We start from the raw sequence: 23,244 nt of genomic DNA on the forward strand, positions 1-23,244 counted from the left end.
GATGTATTTACAGGGTCACGCCTTCACAATTCCGCGTTCCTCCCATTCTCTCGTAGCGAGTCGCAAGCTGTCACAAGTGTTAATTGCGTCCAAGATGCAGGCGGAGTTGGAGCTTTCTGCACATGCGTGGTAGTGTTTTTTGTTAGATGCGCCTAAATCGGACTTTGCGTCCGACTCTAAATGAGGTCCTATGTGTTATTGAGCAGTTGCGTACGGATGCAGAACGGGACATAGTCACAGATACGACTGAAAAGTGTTTTTCTTTTCGGTTGGTCGGTGCAGGAGTAAGTGGTGGATGATGATGATGACGATCACCCACTAGCGAACTGTTTGGAATTAGAGGTTTACTTATGATGCGCAGACGCTTACTGAGACTTTAGCAGTCGCTCGCCCATAGATCAGGATTTGCTGAGCGTGCTGGTAGCTGCAGGTGGGTGTAGGTGGGTCTACACCTGTCGGAAAGTTGTTCCTGCGCTATCAGATTATTCAAGTTTAAATTCTGTTTTACAGTAATTGTGTTGGCAACATATAAATTAAAATGTTTTTTACCTGTTGTGAAGCGGACGCATCGGCTGCTCTAAGTACGGCGTACAGATGTTTGGGCTCGCAGTCCTTCCTCAATCAGGCCCTTTATCTCACATGATATAAGTCGCACTTATATGATTCTCCATATGGACTATGTTGTGTAATAAACACATTTTTTATTAATGCAGAGTTGGAGCATGAAAAATAGCGCCAACGTTTAGTACATAAGTTTACAGAGAAGCAGTTCAGATTTCAGAGTTTTTTGAGTACAAAATGCTCGAAAAAAAAAAAGATGGTCCCTTAGCATCTAAAAGTGACATAAATTATCTTATAAATAGATGATGATGATGATCTTTTATTTCTAGAACGCTCACATATTACGCAGCGCTCTACATGAAGGGGATTATCACATAAATTACAATGACATGAAACAGGGGATAAAGATGGTTCTACCCCATGAGCTTACAGTCTAAGAGCTGTGGGGAACACTTGACACATAAGGTAGCTTATAACAAATATATATAATATATCTGTACGTTCAGGCCCTATGACCCTTCACCTGGCAGATTACAACTAACGTTAAGGTCTGAATGCAGATAGCACAGAACAGACCACAATATAAACACTGTAATGTGGAACAAGCATTTGATAGGGACATAATTCTTGTAAATAAACTGTTTAGTGCAAATTTGTAAACGAAAAAAAGGTGCAAAGTGCTGTTTATTATTAATCGTTTTAGACCATGAAATATAAATAAGTAGACTGCACATTGGTAAATCGTGAACTCCAGCTTTGCCCTCTGCCCGTAACGCACCTCTATGAGATGGATTGTGGTTGGTTCCTATACAGTTAGAGCATCACTTGTGATGTGAATGTTCTGCGCACTTTCCAGAATCCAATCTCCTGTTATTTCCTCTGTGTGTCTGAGCTGTGTTGTATATATCGCAGCTCTATGTGATTTATCGGAAGGTCCAGGCCTCCCGCTACATGATCCACTGGTAATTAAACCTTCAGGTGTCTCTATGTGAAGTCCTGGGAGGTCCCAGGGACACAATCACAGCTTACAAGACAATATTGGAACCCCCAGAGCTGAGAGGCCGCTTAGTAAATAATGCATCATATTGTCACATTCTGAGGACTCTGTCTCCTTCCCCCACACACTGTATATCTCTATGAATGGACCCTGCGGAGCTGCCATGGTGCAAACTCACAAATGTCTCCACCTCTTTCTCTTTTCATTTCCTCCCTGAGTAATTGCTGGATAATGTGGTGGTCTCTCCAAACAATAGTTAGACGTCTCCCACCCCCCTTCTGGCCAGATGACCATTAAACCGTTTGGTCTCTCGTGTGATTGTTCTCCATCCTTGGTGTCTCCCATCTCTCTAGAGAACATTGTTCCCCGGCCAAGTGATTAGCAGCCATAATGGCCCAGGAATGATCCTGCAGAGCTCTATGATTACACAGTCCGCTGTCTGAGTGGATATCTGATATAGATGATTTGTGGTCAGGTATTAAGGGGCCTTCATTTCGCCGGCTGCCTTTACAACTAAATGTAATCTTCAAGAAATATTCCCCGTGATAGATAATTTGTAGTTACTTTGAGCTTCACCGGTTTCTCCCGAGAGGACAACCTGACAATCTAACAAATCATAACAAGGATTGTAATCTGCACAATATCCTCGATCAATGAACAAATGCCACCTCATATTCTCAAGGACCCTCTGAGTCCCATAAATTAATTCCCAACTATGTGTTTGGAGAGAAAGTTCTAATTAACCTCCTACATTTTACCATATACAGAGAAATGAACACAAAGGGAGAGATAAGTCGTGGACGTCAGAGATTCACTTTAGAGTACATGTGCGTCTGTAGAGGTGTGTTCTCACGTCTGTATTGGAGTTAGATGTGTTTTCTGATATGTACCACCAGAGGCGGAACCAGCAAGCTGTGGGCCCCGGAGGAGGGAGCCGGGGCCCCAGATTCTCTGCGTTATCTCCATAGGCCCCGGTGCAGGGAGGAGGGAGTCGGGGCCCCCGATCCTCTGCATTATCTCCATAGGCCCCGGTGGAGGGAGCCGGGGCCCCCGATCCTCTCCATTATCTCCATAGGCCCCGGTGCAGGGAAGAGGGAGCCAGGGCCCCCGATCCTCTTCATTATCTCCATAGGCCCTGGTGCAGGGAGGAGGGAGCCGGGACCCCCGATCCTCTATGTTATCTCCATGGGCCCCGGTGCAGGGAGGAGGGAGCCGGGACCCCCGATCCTCTGCGTTATCTCCATAGGCCCTGGTGCAGGGAGGAGGGAGCCGGGGGCCCCCAATCCTCTGTGTTATCTCCATGGGCCCCGGTGCACTGCACCGGCCTCACCAATGATGGTTCTGTCACCATAACTATAGTGTGTAGATCTGTGCAGGTATCCAGCTGCTGGCTGTACCGTCTATTGCAGATTTCATACTTTACAAGTAACATATTAATGATACCTGTAACCAGAAATACCAGTATGGTGGCACAGTGGTCAGCATTATTTCCTCTAAATGCTCGGGCCCATGGTCCTCTCTGCATGTTTGCCCCATGTTTGGGTGTGTTTCCTCTGGGTTCCTCCCAAAGACATACCAGTAGGTTAATTGGCTTCTGGCAAAATTCACCTCAGTGTGTGTGTTAGGGAATATAGATTGTAAGCTCTTTCGGTGCAGGGACTGAATGATTCATATTCTCTCTACAGCGCTGTGTAATATGTAGTTTCTATATAAATAATAATATAATAATAGTACATATATATCCACATCCGTACCGCACACATTGTGTGTGTAAGAACCCCTGATCCGTCACTTCCGAGGGGAATTCAATTCCCCAAATATCCACGTGAGGTGCCTCCGGAACGGCTGTGAGACAACTCGTGCGGATTTTATGTTACAGAAGTAACACTCATTTTTGCTTGCGCCCCATGGAGGGGCGTTACTCAGGGATGTCGCGGGCGATTCAATCCTCCCTCTTAGTCCAGTTTTAAAATGAAATGAAACCATATGATGTGCCCTGGTACGACGAAACATGAACGTGGAAGTGTATACAGTAATGTGATATCAGATCTAATAGTCGTTTATTGTGTGACTGTAGTGTGTGCCCGGCCTAACGTCCGGAGAGCTCCAGTGTAGACTGTCACACACAGCGGCTGGTTTATCAATGGGGTCATCACTGGCTCCTTCCCCCCCATACATACAGCAGTTACCAATAACACTGATATCTCCCACCATAACCTCCATGTAATAAGTCTCCTCAGGATGGTGATCACAGATGACAATCATTATACTGTAATGTGTACAGGTTCTCACGTAGTTTGTTAACCCTTCACCTGCAGACTGGGCCAGGGAAGTGCTGCAGCGTTAACCCTTACCGCTCCAGGCCAGCCTCACCAGGGCCACTGAGCATCACAATAATGCAGCGATAGGTCTTATCGTCCTGGTAAAACGTTGGTTATTATGGCAGATATTCTGGGCGTAGGGTCTCATTCCTCCACCATCGCTCTTACTAAGTGTTCTGTAGAGGATGAGCCTAAACATTCCCTTACTTGGCACAGCTGTCATCCCGGAGGAGCCTGGAGGAGGGGAGAGGATAATACGCTCCCCCCTATTCACATCATGACAGTTTTCTTACTGTGTAATTTGATATCCCTAAGTCACCAAAAATAGCTGATGCTTCCTCAAAGCGCAGGAGATAGGGTCGGCTATTCCTAATGCTGGTTTCCAAGGAGCCTGAAACGTAGATGATTTTGGATGCTCCCTGGAGATCTGGGCTGGTGATGTCTTCGCTGATTCTTCCGTCCTGCAGTATAATGGAAAACGGTTTCCACATAAATCCCATTTCTCTCACCCTAAGCAAATGTTGCAGCAATTGCTCAGCATCAGAAAGCAGAGAAAATCCTTTAGACTGTGCTTGGCTCAATCTCTGCTGCTGACACCGTAAGTGGGAATACAATTGCTCTAATACAATATAATCGACATTAAAATACAATATAGCCATCAGAATAATACAATATCTTTGGCAGAATTCAGTATTATCAGGAGTTATGTATAAAAGGAAACTTGTAAAGGAAGACAGCGAGTTTATGATGTAACATAGTCTTTAATATCTATATCCATCACAATCTGCGAGAAGCTGGGCTTTCCTTAAACTAACAGCGTCTATATTCTATATTAGTAAAGTAATCTTGTACAATAATAGACATATAGGTTGGCGCATACGCTCAGTATATATGCTGAGGAAACCCTATTTACATTTATATGTTCAGTTTGTGTGAGTCGTAATGATTGAATATACTAACACCCCGCGATAATGTAGTCTGATGAGTTAGTTGTCACATTATTAATTACGATATTATATATTGTACAATAGGTTAAAGAATATTGTATGGACATATATTAATAAATACGAAAGTCACTTAATGGATCTAAAATATCATGAAAAACAAAATACAATAAAATTAAGTTGCATTAAATATCTCCAGTCACAGTCCAAGTGGAACTGTCCACCCAGTACGGCAACCAGACGGTCGCGACTTCATAAAATATAGTCGTGATGCGCGATCGGGTGGAGGAGGTAACACGCAATCAGCAGCGGCTGCATAGTCATCATCATCATTGCATATGGGTGCACCGGGGCCCACAAGATATATCCACAGATACGTCAATGTCTGCTTGTCTCGCGATTAAGAGGACGCGTCCTTGTTGTACTTGGAAAGCGTTTTCCCTCCCCTGCCGGCCCCCATTCCACCTCTCCAAGCTTAATGAGAAGCAGGTCAACATCATCATCATCATCATCACCATTTATTTATAAACATCACACAAATATACCCCTATACGGATTTATGCGCAGACCTTTTTTGGTACACGTGCGCAGTTCAGAAATACGCATCTTATGTAAAAGAACAGATATACACCTAACTGTAAATGTGTGATGTTATATTATATAGAAACTCCTGGAAATAAAATCTGTATAAACGGAGAGTTCTGATGTCATAATGTGTGTATTATAAGGATTATATTCACAGCTTCTACTGTACATTAATATGGAGATTACAAGTCACCTTCGAGATCCGAGAACTTGTAACTTAGTTTCATCTTTCTCCACTGAGGAACTTTGAGATACAGAGAGCAGAACCAGCATAACACAAACATGGATGTTTACAATGTAATAACATTAAAGGACGGGGGAGGAGGGTGGGACCCCCAGGTTAGTAATCATGGAGCAGAGCTCCCTGGTCTGTACGACGCCTCTCGCATCGCTCAGCCCCCATCTATCTACCTTACTGGCGGCTCTTGTTACATAGACCCCTCAGCCGCTCTGCAGCTCAGTGATACCAGAGTAGATACAATAAACTTATTCAGAGTTATTGGAGGTTTTTTAGTGCAGTTTGGGTGAAAAAAAGAGAACTGAAGCTTTGCCCCAAATTTGATTTAATTGGTAATATTACTACAATATAATTACTGTGACAACAGCGAGAACTACACTGTGTAAGAGCAGCAATGAGACGGTCATTTTCTCATTTGTACCTTATTGTGTCAGTAGTGCAGGCTCTTGTTATCTCTTTCCTAGGCCATAATGATCTGTATTCGGCCTTAGAAGGACCCAACATTCCCAAAATATGGAGGAAGGAGACACGGGCCGCTGTAGACCATCCCCCATCCGCCTCATCTACAAGCATCGGGACTGTCTGGTGAATGTCAGGACTCTTGGTAATACTGCAGCCCCAGGTCTCGGGGGACAGAGGGGATTAGTGCTGGGGAGCGGAGTCACCTCATCTTAGTTGTATTACAGAGCTGGAGGCAGAGGGTGTCCCTGTAATTTGGCTGCTGATGCTCTGGGAATATGGAATATTCACCACATAACAAAACTTCATCTAAGTTGTGGCCAATAAGACGGTTCAATAAGAAGCTATTTATACTCCGCTGTGTATCGTGTGTCAGAGTAGTTCTGTGTGTAGTACTGGAGTCCTATAAGTAATCTGAGTACTCAGTCCCAGGGTCATCCACACTTCGGGGCAGGTGCAGGATAAACCAGGAGCACAGGACGTGGGGCGATACTGCGTCCTGCGCTGCAGGCGCACAGGGTCTCTGATGTATACAGGTGTATGCTGAGCTGCACGATCCCTCGCCGCGTACTCTGTAAAACACGTATGTTGCAGGAGATACGCCTGTGACGCCTGGCGTGATAATGTGTTGTTTTCTGTCAATAAATCAGCAAGCCCTGGAGCCGTAAACTGCTCGGGTATACTGGTGTGTGTAGAACTACAAGTGGCAGCATACCCTGGCATCCAGGGGCTACTGGGACTTGTAGTGCACCTTCATAAAACACACTGAAATAAAAACGCATACCCCACGATAAAGTTCTTTGTTTAAAAAAAAAACCTCCCAACACACCCCCACTTATACCCATTCCCATTGGGGGTCATCTTCTGTCTAAAAGCGTTAAATCCCTTGGGATGAATAATATAAACATATTATATTATATTAGCTAGAACAGTTATATTAACTGCAATAGTCTGTGTTATATTATATTAACTGCAACAGTCCATAGTATATTATATTATATTGTCTGCAACAGTCCATAGTATATTATACTATATTATATTATATTATCTGCAACAGTCCATAGTATATTATATTATATTATATTATCTGCAACAGTCCATAGTATTTTATATCATATTATATTATATTAATTGCAACAGTCCATAGTATATTATATTATAATATATTATATTATATTATATTATATGCAACAGTCCATAGTATATTGTATCATATTATATTATATTAGCTGCAATAGTCCACATTCTGATCCTGGGACACTGTGCCACTGTTTTGCACCTTTCTATAGTTTATTAGGTTGAACCTGACCTTTGCACAGATAATGTGATCCTAATGGAGATTAGCGCTGTGTTTCCCCTGGAGGCTCTGAAGAACAGATAATATCAGTGCAGAGAAAGTGCTTCCATCAGATGGACCTCGCCCATTCTATGATTACTATGTTCTAGTGATATTACAGGCGTAGGGCATTGTGAGGAAAGGGCTTCACTATGGCGTTAGGACAAATAAACCTGCATGGAAAATTCCACCTAATAGTTTTCCAAACATCTAATTATGTTCTCTTGCGCACTTTCTGCAACTCATGTAACATAAATATGGCGGATCCAAGATGGCGGCCACTGTGCTACCTGCTGTTATTTAGAGTTGTGTCTGTAAGAACCAGCGAGCATCAAAGCTGGCGGTATGACCCGGCTGACGTATGACCCGGCGACATCTGACCCGGCTGACGTATGACCCAGCGACATCTGACCCGGCTGACGTATGACCCGGCGACATCTGACCCGGCTGACGTATGACCCGGCTGACGTATGACCCGGCGACATCTGACCCGGCTGACGTATGACCCGGCGACATCTGACCCGGCTGACGTATGACCCGGCGACATCTGACCCGGCTGACGTATGACCCGGCGACATCTTACCCGGCTGACGTAGGACCCGGCGACATCTGACCCGGCTGACGTAGGACCCGGCGACATCTGACCCGGCTGACGTATGACCCGGCGACATCTGACCCGGCTGACGTATGACCCGGCGACATCTGACCCGGCTGACGTATGACCCGGCGACATCTGACCCGGCTGACGTATGACCCGGCTGACGTATGACCCGGCGACATCTGACCCGGCTGACGTATGACCCGGCGACATCTGACCCGGCTGACGTATGACCCGGCTGACGTATGACCCGGCGACATCTGACCCGGCTGACGTATGACCCGGCGACATCTGACCCGGCTGACGTATGACCCGGCGACATCTGACCCGGCTGACGTAGGACCCGGCGACATCTGACCCGGCTGACGTAGGACCCGGCGACATCTGACCCGGCTGACGTAGGACCCGACGACATCTGACCCGGCTGACGTAGGACCCGGCGACATCTGACCCGGCTGACGTAGGACCCGGCGACATCTGACCCGGCTGACGTATGACCCGGCGACATCTGACCCGGCTGACTTATGACCCGGCGACATCTGACCCGGCTGACGTATGACCCGGCGACATCTGACCCGGCTGACGTATGACCCGGCGACATCTGACCCGGCTGACGTATGACCCGGCGACATCTGACCCGGCTGACGTATGACCCGGCGACATCTGACCCGGCTGACGTATGACCCGGTGACATCTGACCCGGCTGACGTATGACCCGGCGACATCTGACCCGGCTGACGTATGACCCGGCGACATCTGACCCGGCTGACGTATGACCCGGCTGACGTATGACCCGGCGACGTATGACCCGGCTGACGTATGACCCGGCGACATCTGACCCGGCTGACGTATGACCCGGCGACATCTGACCCGGCTGACGTATGACCCGGCGACATCTGACCCGGCTGACGTATGACCCGGCGACAGGCAGGTTAAGCCTGACGATATTTTATTGACAAATTGCGCAATAAGTTATATTTTATTCTGGTGGATAAACAATGAGCCTTATTGCCGCTACAAGGGATCTATTGATAAGTAGGATAGGTCTGCCCAGTAACGTACTTCCTTACACTAATTACCTACCAGTACACAGACGCTGCAGTTAGTAAATCACCCTGATTGCGGAGATGACTGTTACTATCCTGGCTTATTGCCTCCAAATGTGTATTTTTATATGGGTCCAATATTAAACCTCTGACCTGGCAGCCTGAGCTGATAATTATCTTTCTATATATTATATATATAGAACCGTACACTGTTCAGAGATTCCCCATTTGCTGAGCTTCCCGGAGGGATATTCCAGTTGTAATGTTGGGATTTGAAGTTCCCAGGAATTGGGGGCTCATGAGATTTAATTCCATGTTGGTTCACGGTGTCAGGTTCTCTGTATATTGAAGGCAGTTAATGGACAGTAGCTGGTTCATGCTGTCGGTGTAATCGGCACTGTGTACTGACACATCGTTTATTAGTGGAACTAGTTCTTATATCATATGTTTATCATGTAAATAAAAGTAATGTACATATGTGGGCACAGCCCCATGAAGCACTCTGTTACATCTTTATGTGTTCCATAGAGCAGAGAGGTCTCCTGACACAGATCACATACCTGGCGTGTTACATATAACGTCCATGCTACACACAGCGCTCACATTTATGTTCCATGTGTGCCCCAGTGTATCTGAGATCTTCCCTTGTTTGGGGCTCTTAACCTCTGAGCCAGGGTTTCTCCAATAACACAGCAGTGTTGGGCTGGATTACCATTATAATTAAATGAAGCCCTGATGTTACAGACTGGATTTATCACATCAATAATATTCTATTTCTTGAAAAGAACTCGGCCCCTTTAAGAACCGATGTTACAGCAAAACATATTGTACTGGCCTGAAATAGAGCAATATTTGCAGTAACAATATGGGAACACGAGTTAGGGATAATGTGTAGTTAATGATGCATTTCTTTAATTACAAGCTAATTAATCATTAACTTTCTTCACTTCTCCTAATACTGAACAGTGGAGAGCAGAGGAGACTGTGAAGGGCGTTCAGGGCCTAGATAAAGGGTCAGTTGAGCAGTAAAATCATGCGATACACAAAGTTACAGGAATAAACAGAAGAAATACAGGGGGACGAGTCTGCACCCCTCTGACATAACACAGGGGGGCGAGTCTGCACCCCTCTGACATAACACAGGGGGGCGAGTCTGCACCCCTCTGACATAACACAGGGGGAGCGAGTCTGCACCCCTCTGACATAACACAGGGGGGGACGAGTCTGCACCCCTCTGACATAACACAGGGGGAGCGAGTCTGCACCCCTCTGACATAACACAGGGGGGGCGAGTCTGCACCACTCTGACATAACACAGGGGGGGCGAGTCTGCACCCCTCTGACATAACACAGGGAGGGACGAGTCTGCACCCCTCTGACATAACACAGGGGGGGCGAGTCTGCACCCCTCTGACATAACACAGGGGGATGAGTCTGCACCCCTCTGACATAACACAGGGGGACGAGTCTGCACCCCTCTGACATAACACAGGGGGGGCGAGTCTGCACCCCTCTGACATAACACAGGGGGACGAGTCTGCACTCCTCTGACATACATAGGGGGGGACGAGTTTGCACCCCTCTGACATAACACAGGACACTGAATACTAATCACAATAAGAACATTTGTGTGTGAGGTTCTTACTGCACATTGTTATCTGATTGTGAATCCCTGTCTACTGTAACAAAGTGATGTCATTCAGATGTACTGCAACAAGGTGACCTCGTTCAGGTGGTCTGAGATAAGGTGACCTCATTCAGATGGGCCAAGATATGGTGACCTAGTTCAGATTGGCCTCAAACAGCTGTCCTCGTTCAGATGTACTGCGACAAGGTGACCTCATTCAGATTGGTCGCAATCAGGTGACCTCATTCAGATTGGTCGCAATCAGGTGACCTCATTCATATGGGCCGCAGTCAGGTGACCTCATTCATATGGGCCGCAGTCAGGTGACCTCATTCAGATGAGCTGAGATAAGGTGACCTTGTTCAGATTGGCCCCAATTAGATGTCCTCATTCATATGGGCCGCAGTCAGGTGACCTCATTCATATGGGCCGCAGTCAGGTGACCTCATTCAGATGAGCTGAGATAAGGTGACCTTGTTCAGATTGGCCCCAATTAGATGTCCTCATTCATATGGGCTGCAACAAGTTGACCTCATTTAGATGCTAGTAGGACCTATGAATAAATGGATGGGGTGCTGGGCCTAGGTGAAGGCAGTCACAGCCCTCGAAGTGCTAAACAGAACAAGTAAAGGGGGGTTTACTCTCCACACCCAGATTTGTCTAATTTATGACAAGGTGCCTCGCTGCTGTGACTGAGTATTCTCCGGCCTCCGCCTGCATTATGCAGAGTTGAGCTGGATCAATAAACGTCATTCCCGTCCTTCCCATCGGAGCTTACAGTCTAAACTCCCTAGCAGACAATTAACCTACCAGTATGATCTTGGTTTTTGTGTCCTTCTTTGCGAGAAATATACTTATAGAACACTTACATCTTCTGATCCTATAATAATGTTTATAACTTATCAGGGCCGATCCAAGCGTGAGGCGAGAACCTTGTCTCGGATGGCGCATTCCTAGGGACAGCAGGAACTGACGTCCCAATTCCAGACACACCTGGAGGGTCCTGTATCCCATGCGGTCGTCGCTCCTAACCGTTGCTGCACAATATAACTTGATGTAGGGATGTAGAGATGACTGGACAGCATGAGGGACAGAGTGTGATTGGCTGCCTGCAGATGGGACCACAGAGGTGTCCGCAGGTAGTGAGTCATTTTTGAGCTGTAGAAGTGTAAACAATAGTTTGTACCATGATAATATACCGAGTAATGATAATGTCAGTGTTTGTCTCTCATAGTGCACATTGACTGTATACAAATGATTGATCCCGGTTACAGGACTTTTTTCGGGCTGCACCCACTCTATGGAACTCTCTCCCTCGCACAATAAGACTCTCCTCTGGTCTACAAACTTTCAAGCGTTCTCTGAAAACCTACCTATTCAGACAAGCTTATAATATTCCTCAGCCACCCTCTTAACCTCACTACCTTTAGCCTGTTACTGCCTGTTACACAATTTCACACAACACAACTACCCCCTGACCAACATTGTTGTGTGATGGGATCATTTAGCTTATGAGTCACTTTTACCTTTGCAGTCTGGCTGGGCCAAGATGCAAAATGTAGATTTAACCTCATGTGTCAAACTCCCATTGTCCCATAGATTGTAAGCTTGCGAGCAGCCTTCTCACCTCTTTGTCTGTTTTACCCAGTTTGTTTATTAGTTTATTATGTTTGTCCCCAATTGTAAAGCGCTACGGAATATGTTGGCGCTATATAAATAAATGATGATGATGATGATGATGATTGTGTAACGTTGTGTGAGGATGTAAAGAGCATGAAGAATGACTAAACCCACCACGGCCGGGTCTACTATTCATAGCACCGGATGAGGCATCTTGTGGCTTCCTATTTAAATGGACATCTCCATAAATCACTTCCAATATGTGACAAGTAAAAAGAGCACTTTCATAATTCCCCCTGACGCCTCCACAGTTTAGAGAAAGAAGCAGAAATATAAAGATGAATTTATAAATGTTCTATCCCAGAAGGTTCCTGAGAGCATCTGAGAACACTGCAAATAAATGAATGTTTCCCAGAACCACTTGTTGTTTATTCCCCTAGAAAACTCCATGTAGGACCAGCGCCTCCTCCTCCTGCTGCTGCCAGACTCGCAGGAACAAACTAACAGCTAAAAATGCCCAAGGAGAGGAGGTGGCAGACTGCATGGAAAGTGCCAGCTTAAGTGTGACAGAGACACAGATAGAAAGTCTAATTACAGTGTCAGCTGACGCCCTCGCTGTCGCCTCTTTGTCTCTCCCAGTGTCTGGAGCCTAAGAAAGAGTTAAACTGTCACCCTGTCAATAATGCAGCAAAGTAGAATGAATTTAGCTTTTTCCTGTGGTAATTTCTCTTTTTGTTGTTATTTTCTTGCCATCTGAACTGTTCCTTGTTTTTCTTTGCAGACAGCTCTTTGCTTACCCCCAGTGGCATTTTTTGGGCATGAGAAGGATCAGACTCACCTAGGAGACAAATACAAAGAGCTCAATCATTAACGCTGCATCTTGGTACAACGTTAGCGCTGAGCCACAGCAACCAATCAACCGAGAGAGTGTACCTATTATTAGACAATGAAAGCAAGAGCTTGATTGGTTGATGAGCTTCGGTCCAGTTTACCCCTTGTTACTGGAAGTACAACTCCCCATGTTTGCCAAAGAGAAACTGATGAAAATATTCAAACTATTTCAAGTGTCTCAGCCGGTTTCATCGGACACTTCTGAGTTTCTGGTTTTATGTCGCTGCGTTCAGATGCCTCACCCGGTACATGTGAAGGAGCCGCCTACTCGTCACTCTCAGGAAGCGAGAAGGGCGCCCAGGTGCACAGACAGGCGGGAAAATCTGGAGAGCGACTGTGCAAACGTGTAAAGGTCACATCAAGGTCCAAACTTCGATCACTATAGAGCTGCCCCTGTCATCACATAAAACTTCTTTTCCCTAAAATATTGCTGGGTTCAGCCACCTTCATGGCTTAAATAAATCATCAGAGACATTGGCAAAGTCTTTATTACATGGGGCATTTTTGTGTGTTTGAGGCTTTCTTGCAAATGGAAGGTGCAAAACGTGTCCTATTAAACGTATATGATGATCCCGATGTCCACCAGAGCTCAGAGCAGAGTGGAAATGACTGTCTGCCCATCACAGCAAGGAATGCCCCACACCCGTCATCTCATAACCCGGCCAACATCTGCTTCTTCTCCGCACTAACCAGGAACATCCTCACTCTGCCCAACTCTTCTCGTCAGCTCTTTTCTATTCCTCCACAAACGTTGCTACCTTCTTCCCCAAACCCATGACGTTTGCATATCTTGCACCAATTGGTGCTCACGGCAGCACCAACAAGGGTTTGGCGGCTATGTCTCAGCTCTTTTACTCTTTGTATTTCAGGCTTATTATCTGGTATAGTAACAACAGGTTGGTCTACTGCAATTCGTAGATCTTCTTATGTAATTATTACCTGCTGGCACTTTAATTACATATATGTTTTTGTTCTTCAGACACAGAATGTGTCCTGGTTTCTCATTGGCTGGATATTTGGATCTGTTAGACTGAGCCTGATTGGCGAGAAGCAGCCAGCAGACAAGGACATACACTTTCCAACGACCAAGCTGCGTCAGAAGAGGTGTTGGTCATCGTAATAACTAGATATAACTCCTTATGTGAGGGGTTATGCAATATAGAAGGTTACTTCTGCAGGTAGAGGGTTACTTCTGCAGGTAGAGGGTTACTTATGCAGGTAGCAGTAGTCTGAGGCACCCACAAGAACCTGGGGCTGCTGGGTTGAAGATCGGACGTTCCAGCTACACATTAGACTAACACCTAATTTGCGCTCATCGCAATAAGGACTTTCACTACCATCCACTGTGATTGTGCAAGTTGTCAGTGCTACCTCCGCTACAGAGGTGACCCACTCACTCTGGACCCATCTGTATGGGCAGGAGGCTTTGTGTGTTACATAGAAATGTTTGTCTATAACGAGATCCAAATGAGGGTGGACATTGGCGTGCGGGACCATGTTTAGTTATTAGTGTCAGTAGCACCAGACTTCTTGTGTTTTGTTTCATCTTTAACCGCTCAGAATCCACAAATTCCTGAATTCTTGATTTCCACCGTTTTTGCTCATTTCTGCTGACATGATTGTTTGGTAGATCTGTGGTCAGTTTGTCTGCCACATGCTGGGGGTATATACATTGCCGAAGATATAAAACACCGGAGCTGCAGCTAAATATTCATAAATGACCTAAACCTTTGAGCATCCGATATCTTACTCTTCTAGTGACAGGATATGGAGGGATAGATATGTATGGTTAGGGGTCAGCTGAACCTCCACATAATATAGTGTCCTTCCTCTATCCACCTTTCTAGTAGGCAATGACAACAACAACTGGAGATGAGCGAAACTGTTGGAACTGTTCAAAGTATTAAACTGATTCCATCAAAGTTTTTCAGAGCTTGGACTTGTGTCCAAGTCCCACCCAACCCAGCAGAATGAATTAAATGTTGTCACTCTGCTCTGCTCATCCACAAAATGCAAAATTACAAAGACGCTCAATCATAAGTCAACTCAAAGCTTTTATTGCTGGAACGTCACGCCTCTGCGTCACGCCTCTGCGTCACGTCTCTGCGTCACGCCTCTGCGTCACACTTGTTCCACTGCAAAACTCTATGCATGTGACATTTTGCCACAATTTGACTCATCTCAGTTTGAGTCATTCAGCACATTTTCCATTCTACCCAATCAGAGCTGATCGGATTATGGTCATGTAGAATAATACATTGGCAGCCTTTAGGATAAAAACAACTAAACTGATGGACCAATTCCAATTTATGGTTTATCAGTTTATCATTATGTGAGTGTGAATAATAGTCAGCGTCCGTACATGCATTCTGCTATTACAGTAAGTATAAATCATCTCTCCTACAAGATGACCATTTCTCTGCTTATTCCACATACAGAATGATAAATAATTGAATAAAAATAATAATAACAGCTAAGAAGCAGGATTCAAAAGGAAATGAAAGATAACAGTTTTAGTTTAGGAAATCACAATTTTGCAAAAAGCCATCAGAGGTAATGATGGAACACAGCCGTCAACAGCACAATGATAAGAAAAGAAAAGACACTCGATGCACTTGTAACTGAGAACTGGTTGGAGTGTTCAGTTGTAAGGGAAAGTGGGCTGCTGTAGGTGAGACCACCACAAGCCCGGTTCTAAGGACTTCGTCTAGGAATCCGTGTAGATGCTTTTGTGAGGAGGACAGAGCTGCCATTGTGGATATTTTACCAGTGAGGGAGCTTACCATGGGGTGAATCTCTCTCGTCAGGTGACCACGCCCTATAGCCGTAAACCACAGAGGACATACATAAGTGACATTAATAGTGGAAAGCCAGGAACATGGATTTGGGGTTCTGAACTAAGTGACCCTGATATTTTTATCCATAAACTATGAGAAGATGAGGTGTCCACAAATAGCCTGAACTCTGACGCTTCCCACGCCATAATAAATGTGACACAGGGAGCTGAGGGGACACTAATGAACACAACACATGGGGTATGAGGGAAAACCAGTGGATGTGACTCACATGTTGTGGATGGGACAATACTGATTGTGACCTCTCTGAAGGTCCTCATATCACACATAGTCCAAGACCTTTGCTTATTGTGTCCTTGTGGTGAAACGAGGGATGAAACTCACCCGGCCATTGCTGTACCTCGTTTCCCACAATAAATTGACTGTGGCCCAGATACATTTTACTCTGTTCAAGCTGAGGTGGGTACCAGGCAGGTTACTCCTGCTAGCACCCACTCTCCTCTCAGTCACAAGTCATGTTTCCCCTTAGTATGCATGTACAATATATATATACATACACATATATACATATATACATATATTATGTGCATGTACAGTCTAGAGTCGCCACCAGCAGCGGGTCCCAGATGGAGATAGGCAACACCCGAGTCTTGATCCAGCCCCTAGAAAATAAGAGTCGCCAATTGGGAGCCACAAGATGGAGCATTGCCCTGCAGCATGGGAACCGGATAAAATTCTGTGCACATGTGAGGCCAACTTCAGGATAATTAGGATAAAACCCCTAGAACCGATTAATCGTGGTCTTCACCTTTCCCACAGAGATAAGCTCAGTGGTATTCATATGCCCCCAGGACATAACACGTAGTAGTAGTAGTAAGAGCTTATACCAAATTCTGATGCTGTCACAAGAAGTTATTGGAGACAGTAACGTGATAGAAAGCAGGGAGTGCAGGACTAGTAGACACTTCCACTCATAGGTGAATATGAGCATCATTCACCAGAATAGGTGCAAAGGGAACTGCGTTATGAAGGCGGGGCTGGCTGTCCATTCAGCTGACTATAATCATGGGGGTTTGCGGTGGAGCCTGTCTGCACCCACCACCCCTAACTGGAGGAGAGATTGTAGACCTGGATGTCAGGACTAGCTAGAGGTTATGGTTTCTACTGGACTGATCAATAAGTGGAGGTTACAGTGAAGGGGAGTAAGGACCAGTGATCATCTTTTGCCCTCCTTGGATTTTTAGGAAGTGTGTGGCAGCTGAAAGCAGAGTGACTTCAAATAATACCACCGCGTGGTGGGCGAAGAGGGAGATCAGTAATAAACGATTATAAAAAATCAGCCTCATCACCATGATCGGGGTTCCTTTTATGAACAGACCCAGAGTTGATGGGAGACTAATCATGTCCCATTCTCTAGGTCTTCCTTCTTCAGGTCCCATAATGATTATGATTTCATATATCATTGCACTCCTGAGACCCCGGAGATTGTGCCCTAGCAGCAGACAATGCCCACCACGCTCCCTGGTAAGAGAGAACTGCAGACTCTTTCCAATTCCTCACTGATTATCTTACTCCCTTCCAGCACAACATTACTCTGTAATTTCTGTACGTTCCAAGCGTGAAGCCTCAGTACACAGCCAATGTTTTATAATTACTGAAGATTTCATATGGTTTGTTCCTTTGTATCCCAGAAAATGAAGAGAATTGTCCTCTGTCAGAGAAGAATTTTTAAATGCTAAAAAAATCTACTATTCTCCAGGAAACTGAGAGCAGAGGCGCGTTCCTGGCTATACATTCACAAAACAGCATTTTTACTATAGAGAATATTTCAAAATTAAGAAACATTGCGGCTGGGGGTCCATTAAAATCACTTTGTCTCTGAATGCAAAACACGCACAACTGAGGCCACTTCCGATATGTAACAAATTAAAATTCTTTACCGACAAAAGAATCTTATTTCTGGAAGATCATTTCTTTCTATTGAAAAATATACTTTATTTCACTTAAAATATGTAAAAAATACATATGACAGAAGTTCGTGAAATGTTGTGTACTGCGCTCAATATGCTGAATACAACAATCATGGCTACATTATAGCACAGTCATAGGTATGCGGCCACACCCCGGCCATTCATAGATATGAGGTCACACCCCGGCCATTCATAGGTATGCAGCCACACCCCGGGCATTCATAGGTATGCTGCCACACCCCGGGCATTCATAGGTATGCTGCCACACCCTGGGCATTCATAGGCATGCGGCCACACCCTGGGCATTCATAGGCATGCGGCCACACCCCGGGCATTCATAGGTATGAGGCCACACCCCGGCCATTCATAGGTATGAGGCCACACCCGGGTATTCATAGATATGCAGCCACACCCCGGGCATTCATAGGTATGCAGCCACACCCGGGCATTCATAGGTATGCAGCCACACCCGGGGCATTCATAGGTATGAGGCCACACCCTGGGCATTCATAGGTATGCAGCCACACCCCGGGCATTCATAGGTATGCTGCCACACCCTGGGCATTCATAGGTATGCTGCCACACCCCGGGTATTCATAGGCATGCGGCCACACCCTGGGCATTCATAGGTATGCGGGCACACCCGGGTTTTCATAGGTATGCAGCCACACCCCGGCCATTCATAGGTATGAGGCCACACCCCGGCCATTCATAGGTATGCAGCCACACCCGGGCATTCATAGGTATGCAGCCACACCCCGGGCATTCATAGGTATGCTGCCACACCCCGGGTATTCATAGGTATGAGGCCACACCCTGAGCATTCATAGGTATGCAGCCACACCCCGGGCATTCATAGGTATGAGGCCACACCCTGGGCATTCATAGGTATGCAGCCACACCCCGGGCATTCATAGGTATGCTGCCACACCCTGGGCATTCATAGGTATGCTGCCACACCCCGGGTATTCATAGGCATGCGGCCACACCCTGGGCATTCATAGGTATGCAGCCACACCCCGGGTATTCATAGGTATGCAGCCACACCCCGGGCATTCATAGGTATGCTGCCACACCCTGGGCATTCATAGGTATGAGGCCACACCCCGGGCATTCATAGGTATGCAGCCACACCCCGGGTATTCATAGGTATGCTGCCACACCCCGGGCATTCATAGGTATGCAGCCACACCCCGGGCATTCATAGGTATGAGGCCACACCCCGGGTATTCATAGGCATGCGGCCACACCCTGGGCATTCATAGGTATGCAGCCACACCCCGGGTATTCATAGGTATGCTGCCACACCCTGGGCATTCATAGGTATGAGGCCACACCCCGGGTATTCATAGGTATGCTGCCACACCCTGGGCATTCATAGGTATGAGGCCACACCCCGGGTATTCATAGGTATGCTGCCACACCCCGGGTATTCATAGGTATGCAGCCACACCCCGGGTATTCATAGGTATGCTGCCACACCCCGGGTATTCATAGGTATGCTGCCACACCCCGGGTATTCATAGGTGTGATGAAGCGAGTTTGATAACACTGTAACCATCCTGTCCCTCGTTTTCCACAAAATGTGGATTAGAGCATATACTTTTTATAGCCAATGAGGATTCACTGATGTGCCAGAGGCGAGGGAAGAAGTGCAACAGTTAGATGTGGTAGCAGGGGATAGGAGATGCACTCCAACATACATACAGAGGCACCCACATGTGGTTTGGAAGGGGGACAGAGGAATCCCCAGCAGCAAAGAATTAATGGAGCTCCCAAGTTTGCCTGCCACGTGACCGTTGTCCCTTGAATGTTTGGGGAAGGGGGGATTTGATCTTTAGGAGAAGGACACGAACAAGAACCCCCAAAGTTTTCCTGACACTGGGCAGTTGTCACTTGAGCATATGGGGGAGGAAAGATTGGATCTTTGCGGAAACAACCGGACAAGGAGCCCCAAAGTTTTCCTGCTCCTAGGCAGTCTTCATTTGGGTATATGGGGGAGGGGAACGTGACCTCCACAAACAGATTACCTGCCAAGGGACTATTTGCAGTTTGGCATTTGTGGGTGGACAAGGCACCCAAGGGATGGTGGCCTACAACTCTCCTACCATGTATGTGTGCACAGGAGTGGCCCAGTTTTATTGTTGTCTCATCTTATGACACGGGGCAGCATAAAGCTCCACTCCAGCTGGGTGGGATGATATGCCCGCACTCATGGCACCCGTGGGTGGCTAGCCAGAGTGAAGTGGGTAGAATTGGTCCAGAAAACCTTGTATCTTCACAATAGGTATGCTGCCACACTCATAGGTATGTGCCCACACCCTGGGCATTCATAGGTATGTGCCCACACCCTGGTCATTCATAGGTATGTGCCCACACCATGGGCATTCATAGGTATGTGCCCACACCCTGGGCATTCATAGGTATGTGCCCACACCCTGGTCATTCATAGGTATGTGCCCACACCCTGGGCATTCATAGGTATGTGCCCACACCATGGGCATTCATAGGTATGTGCCCACACCCTGGGCATTCATAGGTATGTGCCCACACCCTGGGCATTCATAGGTATGTGCCCACACCCTGGGCATTCATAGGTATGTGCCCACACCCTGGCATATATAAGTATGCCCCCACACACTAAACATTCGCAGAATAGAAATGCGCAGGGTGGAAAGGGAAAACAGAAGGCCGTCCTATGAACACTTGTAATTCTTATATTAATTATGAGAGTGAGGGGACATTTATTATGTATGTATCACTAGGTGTTTGAATGTTTTATTACATTGGCAGAAAATGTTCTTTCCCATAAAAGTGCATCGGGAAGGTGCCCAGCGCACCCCAATAATACGGGATATGATTACTGGCTCCTCCAGACTGTCTAGGAAATTCCAGACCTTGAAAAAATGCTGTGAGCAAAACAGGGAGACGGCCCCAAATGCAATTTCTCCAATCCCCATAAGTAGGTCTATTCATACCCCAAATCTGTAATGATCATGGATGCCGCCAAAAAATTGCAAAGCTTCACAAATCCAAGCACTACCCATAAAAAACAGGTGCATTTACCCCCCCCCACAAAATCACGTGTCATCACAAAGGACTGTTTGCCCTTTTGTAAATGACCCTTTTTGACTTAATGAAGTTTCTGATGATGATAAAATACCCCACCCCCCCCACCCTCCCCCGTGTCTGCTGCAGTCTCCGAATCAGACAGAGGCATTGTACAGGGACAGGACAATTATATGTAGGAGATCCCCTGATAAGGTCTATGGAGAGTAAATATGGAATCTGAATAAACAGAGGTTGTTGACTCAGCTTGTAATTGAAATGTTCGTCATGTGAGCTCCGGACTTCAATAAATCACTACAATATTTTTTGGGGGACTTGGGAGATAAAATGTTCAGCAATGTCAAATGGAAATGTTCTGAGGCGCAGATAAGTGATAAAAGTCACATTGTTATTCACTTGTTTAACTAAATTCTTCTGTGCCAAGAAAATATTTTGCATATGACATCGCTGACTGCAAATGTTTAACTTCCTCTGTGAGAAGAGTCAGCTTTGTTTAACTTTCTGTTGATACAGGTTCCCCATCCCCTGAGATGCTCCTAGGACTGAAGGTTTTCTGAATACCACAAACGTATTGGAGCATCGTGATCCTACAGGTCCTAACACGTAGCTGTGATTTAGGATGCGTCTTATGTGTGGTACGTTAACATGACCTAGACTTGTTTTACTGGGAAGTTTATTCATTTTGTGCTGTATTCAATGGTTTCAAAACAGGACGGGAGAACTGGCGTTTAGGAAACATCGACAAGCAGGACCGGTGCTACCATCTGGCAAACTCAGGCGGCCGCCTAGAGCACCATAATATCAGGGGGATCTAAACCATTGAATAAGAGACGTCATGGCACTGTGTTGGGGTTTTTCTTTTTCCCATGAGTGCCAGCTGCCCAGGAAATTGCATTGAACACCCCCCACCCCACCAGCTTATTGGCTGCCAGCAGGGGCGAGGCAGTGCTGGCGCTGGCATTAGGCCACCCTAGGCGAGTACAGTGTTTTATATTCCTTGCAGCGCCCACCCACTGTGCGCCAACCACTGCCATGGAGGGTGCCAGCTTCTTACCTGTGAATCTGCTGGCATTGATACGCCAGGAGGGTGGCGCTGGGCTATGATGTCACACACCCAGTCTACCCTGATTAAACATATGGTAAGATATGAGGGGTATCTAGGGCTCTTGGAAGTACCATTCCCCTGCCCTGTTTAACATGATTACCATCTGGGCCCCCAGGGAGTACTTTATACCTGTGCTCCCTCTCTGCCCTACTATTTCTGTGGTTACCCTCACACCCTAGTTCTGTAGCTGCCCTTACACACCCTAGTTCTGTAGCTGCCCTTACACACCCTAGTTCTGTAGCTGCCCTTACACACCCTAGTTCTGTAGCTGCCCTTACACACCCTAGTTCTGTGTATTGTGGAGTCCACAGACATCTTGGATGGAGATAGTGAAGAATTTGCAAAACAAGTGTAATATTATTATATTATTATTATTATGCTGTTTGTATAGTATCTTCTCTTAGGAAATGACTGTAAATGTCCCTGTTTTATATGCAGAGCTGTAGGATGCTGACCGGGTCCCCTATCTATCATTATAAGTGTAGGGTGACTGTCACTGCGATGACGGAGGGTGACACAGAGATCATACGTGTCCAGCTCTGCACAGACACGGAGATCATACGTGTCCAGCTCTGCACAGACAAGGAGATCATACGTGTCCAGCTCTGCACAGACACGGAGATCATACGTGTCCAGCTCTGCACAGACACGGAGATCATACGTGTCACACAATGTCCAGCTTGGGTAAAACAAACGTTGCTGATCTTTATGTGTGGAATGGGAGACAGGTCTGGGGGGCATCACCTGGATGAATGGCCTCTGTCTGTAGTGTCTGGGATGGGGGATGTGTGGAATGTGCTGGGATCCTGTCACCGCAAGTCTCCAGGTGAGGAAACAATTATCTCTGTAATCAGACCCTGGGAGTTACCCTGAGAGGGGTGTAGGAGCCATGACCCCCCTTCCTCTGCAACCAGGACCATCACCGTACACAGAGCCTCACAGGAAGGGGTTAAACGCTGCCAGGGGCAACTCAGAGTAACATCCTGAAATGACTGAATGATGTGGAGGTGATAATTACCTGGTAGCTGCTGTTTTCACTGAGAGCAAAGTTTATCTCTCAGTCATATTTTTTTTCTCAAATG

At 46.3% G+C, this 23,244-nt stretch overlaps 1 long non-coding RNA gene across 1 annotated transcript in view; it reads left to right on the plus strand.

Moving 5' to 3' along the window:
* The window catches only part of LOC142099942 (uncharacterized), a 101,385-nt gene extending 79,482 nt beyond the window's left edge, over positions 1-21,903 (plus strand). Inside the window, exon 4 of the long non-coding RNA XR_012678639.1 lies at positions 21,571-21,903. This is a non-coding gene — a long non-coding RNA (uncharacterized LOC142099942). The remainder of the gene's footprint in view (positions 1-21,570) is intronic.
* Positions 21,904-23,244: the final 1,341 nt, after the last annotated feature.

Source organism: Mixophyes fleayi, chromosome 8 (genome assembly GCF_038048845.1).
Source record: "Mixophyes fleayi isolate aMixFle1 chromosome 8, aMixFle1.hap1, whole genome shotgun sequence".
NCBI classification, from domain to species: domain Eukaryota; kingdom Metazoa; phylum Chordata; class Amphibia; order Anura; family Limnodynastidae; genus Mixophyes; species Mixophyes fleayi.